Source organism: Bison bison, unplaced genomic scaffold (assembly GCF_000754665.1).
Source record: "Bison bison bison isolate TAMUID 2011002044 unplaced genomic scaffold, Bison_UMD1.0 scf7180017864321, whole genome shotgun sequence".
In the NCBI taxonomy this organism is placed as follows: Eukaryota; Metazoa; Chordata; class Mammalia; order Artiodactyla; family Bovidae; genus Bison; species Bison bison.
Window position 1 is genome coordinate 384,914 of NW_011494893.1, and position 10,819 is coordinate 395,732.

The window sequence follows — 10,819 nt, forward strand, 5'->3', positions numbered from 1 at the left end:
GAGCCGCCCCGCCGCTAGCGCAGCACCGACCGCCGTTGCCGCCGCGGCCGCGAGAGCCCAGACAATCTGATAGCCTAATTATCCCTTTCATTTCTGAAAGTTATATTGCAAAGAATCCAAAGTTATCTTTGCAATATAACTTTACTGTCTAGGCTGCAGAGCTTTTACAGATACTTCTAGAAATAAATTATTAAAAGTAAACCACTATAATGGGCTTCCCTGGTGGCTCAGACAGTAAAGAACCCACCTGCTACTGTAGGAGTCATAAGAGACGTGAGACGCAGGTACAATCCCTGGGTTGGGGAGATTCCCTGGAGAAAGAAGTAACAATTCACTCCAGTATTCTTGCCTGGAGAATTCCAGGGACAGAGGAGCCTAGCAGGCTACAGTCCATGGGGTCGCAAAAGAGTAGGACACAACTTAGCAACTGAACAACAGCAACAAACCGTAATAACAGTTACCACAGACTAAAATATGCAATTATTCATTTTTAAAGACAAACCACAGGTTTTTTTCATTTCCCCAGTTTCATTAAAGAAGAAACAGAGAAAGAGATGAACAGAGAGAGGGAAGGAAGGAGAGGGGATGTATCATTTAGGTAAAAAGAGAGAATTTAACTATAGCGTAGAAATTCTCATTTAATTAATAAACCAAAGGAAAATGTGGAAAAGATACTAGAAACAAGCATGATATGTCATTTCTGTGTGATGGCACAATAAAAAAAATACAGATCTTATAATTTTCTGTGTTAAAGATCTGTTTTGCATTTTTTACCTTTCATTTAAGGTCTATAAAAATGCCCACAAGGTCAAGGAATTTTAAAGCATTAAAAGTAGTTTTTAAAACAATCTTCACAAACAGCTTTGAAAATATTCACCAAGCACTTGAGTATAACTCAGGAATCGGAAAGTAAACAGCTTCACAAAGCTTAAACTTTCACTCTGAAATGGTTATGCATTATTAATTTTAAGACACTACTTTTGAAAACAACAGTTTAATTGTCCTATATTATAACCTGCAAGAATTAGAATCTATTCAAAACCAAAGCAGACTGCAGGAGCCAGACTTCATGGGACTTGCCTAGGTCTTGTGTTTCTGTGTTCTTTTCAAAACACCAGGAAAGGAATTCAGAAATCAGCAAGTAAAATAAATTAACAAAGTATTTTATCACCAAATCTAGTAGGAAATTATTCATTACTGATAGAAATAGAATTGTGGGAATTTACTGAGTATGTAAAAATAAAGGCTGCCAAGTTAGTGTTTATTGCCTTATTAACAAATGAACATTCAAAGTCAAAGAATATGAACCTCCCCTCTTCACAAGATTTTAACTCACTGTACTAGCCTTTTATGATCTCTTCTTCCTCTTCTTAAACTAATAAAGCAATAAGAATTATTTTCTAAATAGAATACTGGAATACCATGGGGAAAACAAGGGAATTTGGTTTACATAAATTACCCATAAAAACATCTTGGTCCACATCAACTTGACTGTTTCTTTGAATCCCTGTGTGAATAAGCAGCGCTGGGCCCCAGCTCTGCCCACCGTGAGCCAACACCAGCTTTGGGGTGCCCTGGAGCCTGCACCCAGCCCTGTCAGCCATGGGCCCCACCCAGTGGTGGGCTGGCATCAGCTCAAGGACCCCCAGGACCCTGCAGAAGATACTCAGGAATCTGCTCTACCCACCAGGGAACCCACTGGGCCCAGTCTCCGCCCAGGTCTGTAAATACAAATCTACACTAGTTTCAGGCTCCTCAGTATTCCACTGTATGGGTACATCATCAAAACGGCATTCAGATGGCTTCTGATTTTTTGTTATTGGACCATAACAATGAACACTTGACCACAAAAGATTTTTGCACATTTACCCAGCTATTAATATTTCCTTTCAAAACATTCAAAGAGGGATTGCTGCCAAAGAGTGTGACATGAATACCAAACTGGCCTGCACACTATCATACACCCTCCCACCAGCAATGGTGGGCGGCAGCAGCCCGTCTAACCTGCAGCTATCTGACAGGCAAAGCACAAGCGACAGTTTCAACCTACACTGTGTGTGATCCCATCTTCAACCCCTTTGCACCTTTTTATCAGGTTTAACTCCCTTAATTACAAACCTCTAACGCGAATGCTCACTCCCTGCCACACTGCCCAAGTCTCCCAGTCACTACTGTTCTTCACGTTGCTTATGGTGCTCCTGAGGGCTTCCCAGGTGCTGCAGCAATACAGAACCCACCTGCCAAGCAGGAGATGCAGGTTCCATCAATCCCTGGGTCAGGAAGATCCCCTGGAGAAGGGAATGGCCACCCACTCCAGTATTCTTGCCTGGGAAATCCCATGGACAGAGGAGCTACAGACAGTCCATGAGGCTGAAAGAGAGTCAGGCATGACTTGGCAACTAAACAATAACAACGGTGCTCTTGGCCCTCCAGAGATTTTTAGTCTTTTAACAGCAAGCCTACTGACCTTTTCTTTGCTACTCTACAGTCACGCATTCAAAGTCAAGTCCTCTTATTTTAATGCTGTTTTACCTTTAAGATTATCTAACTCATTTGGAATCCATTTTAGAGTACTGAGAATAGCTGGCTGACCACAATACCATCTCACCAAATAGCCCAGCTCCCCCACTGACCTGAATGCCGCTCTCATCACTGACGCAAGTTCTCACCAAATAACCCAGCTCCCCCACTGACCTGAATGCCACTCTCATCACTGACGCAAGTTCTCGTTTCAAGTCTGCTTCTGCACCGTCTTTCATCCTACTGATCTAATTTGCACCCGTGACATAATTTTACTTTATAATCAATTGTCTGACAGTACGAGTAATCTTTAACAAGTTACCTTAGCCAGAGCACACAGATACTGGTCCAGATGAACTCTAAAATATTTTATTTCATTGTAAAACTAATCCTACCAGGATCTGGATGGGAAGTATCACCACCCTGAAACACTTTATTATTTTTTCGTCTGTGTCTACTGACTCAAGTTCCAGTAGAGAAGGGGTTTTGTCTGCCCCATATACTGCTGTATACCCAGAATGCAGAACAGAGTGTCATACAATGAATGCTTAACACATTACTTGTTAAATGAACAAATGTATCAATTACACAGAATTTCTGGGTAATTTCAGAACAGTTAAAATATCTACAACGTTGAATCTTCCCACATACTCATCTCTTTTAATGACTCAGTTCAGTTCAGTTCAGTCGCTCAGTCGTGTCCAACTCCTCTCGACCCCATGAATCGCAGCTCGCCAGGCCTCCCTGTCCATCACCAACTCCCGGAGTTCACCCAGACTCCTGTCCATCAAGTCGGTGATGCCATCCAGCCATCTCATCCTCTGTCGTCCCCTTCTCCTCCTGCCCCCAATCCCTCCCAGCATCAGAGTCTTTTCCAATGAGTCAACTCTTTGCATGAGGTGGCCAAAGGACTGGAGTTTCAGCTTTAGCATCATTCCTTCCAAAGAAATCCCAGGGCTGATCTCCTTCAGAAGGGACTGGTTGGATCTCCTTGCAGTCCAAGGGACTCTCAAGAGTCTTCTCCAACACCACAGTTCAAAAGCATCAATTCTTCGGCGCTCAGCCTTCTTCACAGTCCAACTCTCACATCCATACATGACCACAGGAAAAACCACTGGCCTATAAAACCATCTCATTCTAGTACCATGTTGGGTATAATTATTGGGTGTGATCTGGGTATTATTTGGGTATGATTATTTCCTTCATGATCATGAAAGTGAAAGTCGCTCGTTTGTGTCCAACTCTTTGCAACCCCGTGGACTACACAGTCCACAGAATTCTCCAAGCCAGAATACTGGAGTGGGTAGCCTTTCCCTTCTCCAGGGGATCTTCCCAACCCAGGGATCGAACCCAGGTCTTCCACATTGAAGGCAGAGGCAGATTCTTTACCAGTTGAGACAAAAGAGAAGCCCTAACCCTAACCATGATTCTGGGTCTGTGGTTTATAAACCTGAATGATTCTGGGTCTACAGTTTATAAATCTTAAGACAATTTTAGTGTATTTTTCAGAAAGTCAGTTATTTTGTTCTGATTTTCAAGTTGACTATCACACTACTTTCTCCCAGAGCCATGGTTCTATTGTGTTCTTCATTGCCTTGAGCATCTGTAAACGTCTCTTCGTGGCTCAACTCATCAAGACTTTGTTTTAATGACCTTTTATAACAGTCCTGATGTAAGCTATACATTCTATCTTCTTTTTCAGGAACAACATTACTAATTCATTTCTGACAACTTCAACATGTGTTCATTCCTCTTCCTTGTATTTTATTTTGCTTTTCTATCTGTCTGGACTGAACACTTAGTTAATTTGTTCTAATCCAATATAATTCTCACTCTTGATGCCCCACAGGTAAGGATTTTTTTCCTCTGGCTTACTTCAAGATGTTCTCTTTGTGATTCTCTGCGGTTTGAATGTAACATGGTCAAATGCAGATTTTCTAGCACTGATCCTGCCTGGTCTTCTCCAAGCTTCCTGGATCTACAGATTGTTTAATACTGGAAGAGTCTCAGTCACTATTGTTTCACGTCGTTCCACAGAGAGGCCCTCATGCAAAGGAGACTCACCTACCTGCTACCTAGACCCCACCCCCCATGTTCATCCCTCCACCCCTCCACCCTGTCCCCTAAACTGTATGCTGAATAAGAAAACAACAACAACAAAAACCCTTTAAAGTGGTTTCTAACAGTAGTTCCTTATGAGGTCACAGCGAGAAACGGGCCAACAGTAGCTGGAGATAATCCACAGTGGTTTTCTGTTTTGGTCACAAGACCCCTTAAACTCTTTTTTAAAAAAGAGAGGGGGTACCCCCCAAAGGGCCTTTGGTTTATGTAAGTGATAGCAATTAATATTTACTTTATTAGAAATCAAAACCTGTAGGATGCTTCAGGGCTTCCCAGGTGTTGCCAGTGGTAAAGAATCTGCCTGCCAGTGCAGAAAACTAAGAGATGTGGGTTCAGTCTCTAGGTTGGGAAGATCCCCTGGAGAAGGAAATGGCAAGCCGTTCCAGTGTTCCTGCCTGGAGAATCCCGTGGACAGAGGAGCCTGGCGGGCTACAGTCCGTGGGTTGCAGAGCATCGGACATGACAGAGCACACACACAACACAGGATGCTTCAGTGGCTTTTCTACTTCTAGTGTGGAAAGCTGAAAAAGCTCATAATGTCTACACTCTAACTCCTTTCCTTTAAGCTAAGTGATTGGTCCAACTTTGCCAACAAAGGTCCGTGTAATCAGAGCTATGGTTTTACCAGTAGTCATGTACGGATGTGACAGTTGGACTATACAGAAAGCTGAGCACTGAAGAATTGATGCTTTTGAACTGTGGTGTTGGAGAAGACTCTTGAGAGTCTCTTCGACTGCAAGGAGATCCAACCAGTCTATCCTGAAGGAAACCAGTCCTGAATATCCATTGGAAGGACTGATGCTGAAGGTGAAACTCCAATACTTTGGCCACCTGATGTGAAGAACTGACTCACTGGAAAAGACCCTGATGCTGGGAAAGATTGAAGGTGGGAAGAAAGGGGACGACAGAGGATGAGATGGTTGGGTGCACATGAGTTTGAGTAAACTCCGGAGTTGGTGATGGACAGGGAGGTCTGGCATGCTGCAGGCCATGGGGTCGCAGAGTAAGACAAGACTGAGCGACTGAACTGAACTGAAGTGATTGGCCTCAAAGTGATGCCACGAATTAGCTGATAGGGTGATACTCTAAATGTTCTGAAAAGAATGCAAGACCAAGAGAACATTTAAACAAAGTGGTTAAAAAAAAAAAAGACATAGGTAGGCATACGCGTGTGCGTGCACACACACACACACATATTTAGCTAAATATTTGTCATTTCAGAATACTTACTGCCAGAAACCTTTTCTATAAATTTTAAATTATATATATATTTTTATATATACATATTACATGTACTTATATATTGTAACTTTTATAATACATGTATTTAGCAACTAAATACATAAACTTAGCAACTAAACAACCAAAAATACCTATACACACATATATATGGATGTAGGTGTGTATACACACACATAACACAATACACAAAGCTTCCACGGGATAGCTTCCTGACCAGATGTTTAGAAAAGCTGCAGCCTGCATAGCAAGCGACCTTCCTGGACAAGACCCTGTTGTGAAGAAAGAGCAAAACCTGCCCAGCTGGCAGCAGCTCAGCACAGAGAGCCTTGAGTTACTAGGGAAGCCCCAGAGAGCCTCCAGGAACAGGTAAGCCTGGTCCTGACCTTGGAGGCCTGGGACCCCCAGGAGTGACACCGGGCAAGCACCACTGTCCTTCCTGGCCCCTGGGGCCACAGCCAACCTGCAGGTCCAGATGCAGGAAACAGGCCGGCCACCTCAGCCAGCTGTGTTTGAAGAGTATCAGCTTCCTCAAAGTGGGCCTAGAAAGTCCTAGAAAAGTGCCCCAAAGCTGGCAAGAAGTGACTGACTCTTGTTTCCTGCAATCAATTGAACGGAAATTCAACCTCTAAGCTAGTAATTTATATGAGCACTTTCAACTTTTGCAAATAAAAAAATATAATTCCGTTTTAATAAAATTAATAATTAGATAATCTATACACTGGTAAATATGTTACTATATAGTTTATATATATATTGATTTTTAGAATGTACAGAAAAAGTTTAGCATTCTAAAATGCTGAACAGTTTGATTAGTAATGGTAAGACATTAGAGATTAGCTTGTCCACAGTCACAGGTAGAGAGCAGCAGAGTTGAGATTCAAAACCAGGCCTCTGGGCCACGATATTCGATTCTCCATGTGATTTTTTTTAATTTTTATCATGGAAATTTTAAACATACGTAAAAGAACAGAGCCCAGCATAAGGAACCTCCCCATTCCCATTTTGTCCATTTTCAACCACATCTCCTCCTCAACATGTTTACGCCGTTTTCAGTGAGCGCTTTAAAGCAAATCCCAGGTACACCGTCTTACCCATAAACACTTCAGTGTGTGATTCTGTAAAGGGATACGCTAACTGTGCTTAAGAATTCCTGGGAGCATCAGGTTATCACTATCACCACAAACACAGAACCCCTCAAAAAAGGACACAAAGAGGAAATATAGGATTGCAGCACTTAAAAAAAAAAAAAAAAAAAAACTTCTGACATAGCTAACTTCTAAAATCTTCTGATTGTGGCTCAGACGGTAAAGAATCTGCCTGCAATACGGAGACTTGGGTTAGATCCCGGGGTTGGAAAGATTCCCTAGAGAAGGGAATGACTACCTGCTCCAGTATTCTGGCCAAGAGAATCCCACGGATTGTGTAGTCCATGGGATCACAAAGAGTCGGACACGACTGACAGCCTTTCATTTTCAAGGCCAGGATGGAAAGCAAGCAAGGGACAGGAGGGAGGCTTTTCTTCTCAGATCATTTACCGAAGCTCAGGGTTAACATCAGCAGGAAAAGCAGAACAACCAGCCACCTACATGAGCTCCTCTGGCAAGTGTCAATGGCCCAGCCTTTCCTTCCTAACAGGCATTGGCAACACTAACTCCATCCCAGCAAGACTGCTGGGAAGAGGAAGAAGTGAAAAGTGGAAAACCCAACACCACCACCAGTCCACCTGTGCTCACCTAAATCACAAGACACTTAACCTTCTCTGCGAGAATGTTCAGGAATGATTGAGGAATGCAATTGAGAAACTATTGCTCAATTATTTACAATGAAAAAATTAGGGGAAAAAGATATTGTCCTAAATTTATATTACTGCATAAAAACAAAGTTTCATTTGTCCCATGGTGACATGGGCTCAGCACAAGTACTTCCATATGGGGCCTGTTGTCTCTTTTTTTTTGATAGTCTTGACTTGTCAGATCTTTACTACGTAGTCTTTACTTGTGTAATCTTTACTATGAATAGGTCAATATGACTGTTAACAAATATAACTACAGTAAATGGGTATGCCAAAATCACTGTAGATTTTCAAAAAAGGTCAAGGAATCAACTGTCAGTTTAAACTGGTCACTTTTATTGAAATTGTTAAACATGACAGAATGTCACTTAACTCCCAGATTCCTTTACATGAGTAGAGCTGGATTAATTTGACCCAAATTTTACATAATACCTTTCCCAATTTCTAAAAATGCATCAACTTCGTCACTTATCTTAAAACTTCTGCTTTAACTGCCTAGCTCTACCTCAAAAGAAACTTCCCCAAGGCCACAAATCTTGACACAGTGAAAGCAAAATCCCGCCGCACTCAGCAGCGCCATCATTTCTGAGCCTGGGGATCAAACGGGGAGACGCCTCCGGAGGAGGCTGCAGCCCAGCTGTGAAGGATGAAGCTGCGGCAGCGGAGCCGGCTTAGGAGGAGCTCTGGGCTCAGTCCCGGCATCTGAAGCAACGTAAACAGTCGTCCTCCCTCCCATCCAGCCTGTTAGCAGCCTCTCGGCTGAGGGAGACCACACACTCGGACCACACAGCGCCAGCTCAACTCGCACGCAACGTCCACCAGCTGTCACTGGGGGGAGGGGAAGGCAGGAGGAGACGGGCGGAGGGGAGGGGCGTCCACCAGTGTCACTCCGGAGGGAGGGAGGGGAGAGGGAGACGGGCGGGGGCGGGGCGCGCCGCCGTGAAGTGCGGGTTCCTGAGAACACACGCCGCCAGGCCCGGTGTGGCCTTGACCTGCACTCCCCCAACCAATTTAGTAGCTGATGAAGGATTAACAAAGCATCCATTTACCATCAATTAACCTCCTGTCCATCACAGGTCAAAAGAGAAAATTACCATTATAAAAGCCTTTCATTAAGATAAAGACCGATACGTTTTCTTATAATCTATAATAAATACTTAAATAAGGGCACATTCTTTTAGATTTATATTACCGTTGATTTTAACCTGCCTTCCTCTTTTCCTTTAATGAAGCACACTACACGAATGTGAAGTGTTTCTGTAACAGAGGTCAGAAAACTTTAATTCTGAATTTTTTCCGTATTTCACTGTGGCACAATCTTTAATTTTCCAAAAGACTTACTGGTACAATAAAAGACAGTAAATGGTTTTTTACATAACTTCAGACTAAAGATACATAGAAAAACATAACAAGTAGTGGCATTAGGGGAGAAAAAGCAGAAAATGTAAGCCCAAAAACAGGATTAAAAGGATTTAAATCAATTTTAAAGGATTAAAGCACTTTTTTAAAACTATTTAGTATGGAAGAATTTTTATCTGAATGCAGACAAGAAATGTGAACAAAACAAGGGATCAGGTGACCTTTCCCAGTCAGGTGCTGAAACAGAGAAGAAGGCAGGCACAAACTGTAGAAGAAAGGCCACTGCTGAGGACACGACATAAACATCTGTCCCATCACTTCATGGCAAAGAGATGGGGAAACAAATGGAAATAGTGACAGATTTCATTTTCATGGACTCCAAAATCACTGCAGACAGTGACTGCACCCATGAAATTAAAAGATGCCTGATGCTTGTTAGAAAAACTATGAAAAACCTAGACAGTGCTTTAAAAAGCAGAGACATCACTTTGAGGACAAAAGTCCACATAGTCAAAGCTATGGTTTTTCCAGAAGTCCTATATGGATGTGAGAATTGGACCATGAAGAAGGCTGAGTGCTGAAGAACTGACGCTTTTGAACTGTGAAGTTGGAGAAGACTCATTAGAGGACAGCAAGGAGATCAAACCAGTCAATCATAAAGGAAATAAACCCTGAATATTCATTGGAAGGACTGATGCTGAAGCTCCAATAAATTGGCCACCTGATTCAAAGAGCTAACTCATTGGAAAAGACCCTGATGCTGGAAAAGATTGAGGGCAGGAGGAGAAGGGGATGACAGAGGATGAGATGGTTGGATGCTATCACCGACTCAATGGACATGAGTTTGAGTACACTCTGAGAGATGGTGAAGGACAGGGAGGGCTGGCACGGTGGAGTCCATTGGGTTGCAAAGAGTCGGACACAACTGAGCAACTGAACAACAATAATGCAACAAAAGTTATCATACACCCCCTGCCTAATCACAGCACTTTACAAGCGGATAAGGTCCTAAACAATTCACAGAAGCAAAACTAAAGGCCAACCTTGCCAAAAACAGGCCATTGGCAAGAGGCAGAGGGCCAGCTCTTCAGGGTTGCAGGACTCCTGAGAGCTACCCTACGGCAGGCACACCCTAGGTTGGGCCAAGGACCTACACTGTGCAGCTTACATTCTAACAAAGATCCAGGCTTCCTGAGTCCCGCAGTCCACCGTCCTTTCCATACTGGCACCAAGCTGTAAGTGGGAAAGAGCAAGCAGAAGGAACCACTAACACCAAAACCAAAACTTAATCCAAAATGTATAGTCCACCCCAGTCTTAAATGCCACAAACAGTATTAAAGGAACTCAGCAGTGGCCACAGGACTGGAAAAGGTCAGAGTTTTCATTCCGATCCCAAAGAAAGGCAATGCCAAAGAATGCTCAAACTACCACACAATTGCACTCATCTCACATGCTAGTAAAGTAATGCTCAAAATTCTCCAAACCAGGCTTCAGCAATATGTGAACCATGAACTTCCAGATGTTCAAGCTGGTTTTACAAAAGGCAGAGGAACCAGAGATCAAATTGCCAACATCCACTGGATCATGGAAAAAGCAAGACAGTTCCAGAAAAACATCTATTTCTGCTTTATTGACTATGCCAAAGCCTTTGACTGTGTGGATCACAATAAACTGTGGACAATTCTGAAAGAGATGGGAATACCAGACCACCTGACCTGCCTCTTGAGAAGCCTGTATGCAGGTCAGGAAGCAACAGTTAGAACTGGACATGGAACAACAGACTGG

The 10,819-nt window shown here is 43.0% G+C and overlaps 1 protein-coding gene across 5 annotated transcripts in view; it reads right to left on the bottom strand.

The window, feature by feature from the left end:
* Positions 1 to 10,819, bottom strand: part of EXOC2 (exocyst complex component 2) — a 125,470-nt gene that overhangs the window by 111,088 nt on the left and 3,563 nt on the right. The window contains exon 1 of one of the 5 annotated variants that reach the window (XM_010852997.1): positions 248 to 271. The exons of the other annotated variants lie outside the window; for them this stretch is intronic. The gene's annotated coding sequence lies outside the window, so the exon portion shown is untranslated. Of the gene's footprint in view, positions 1 to 247; positions 272 to 10,819 lie in introns of those variants that run through there. 5 annotated transcript variants of the gene reach the window in all.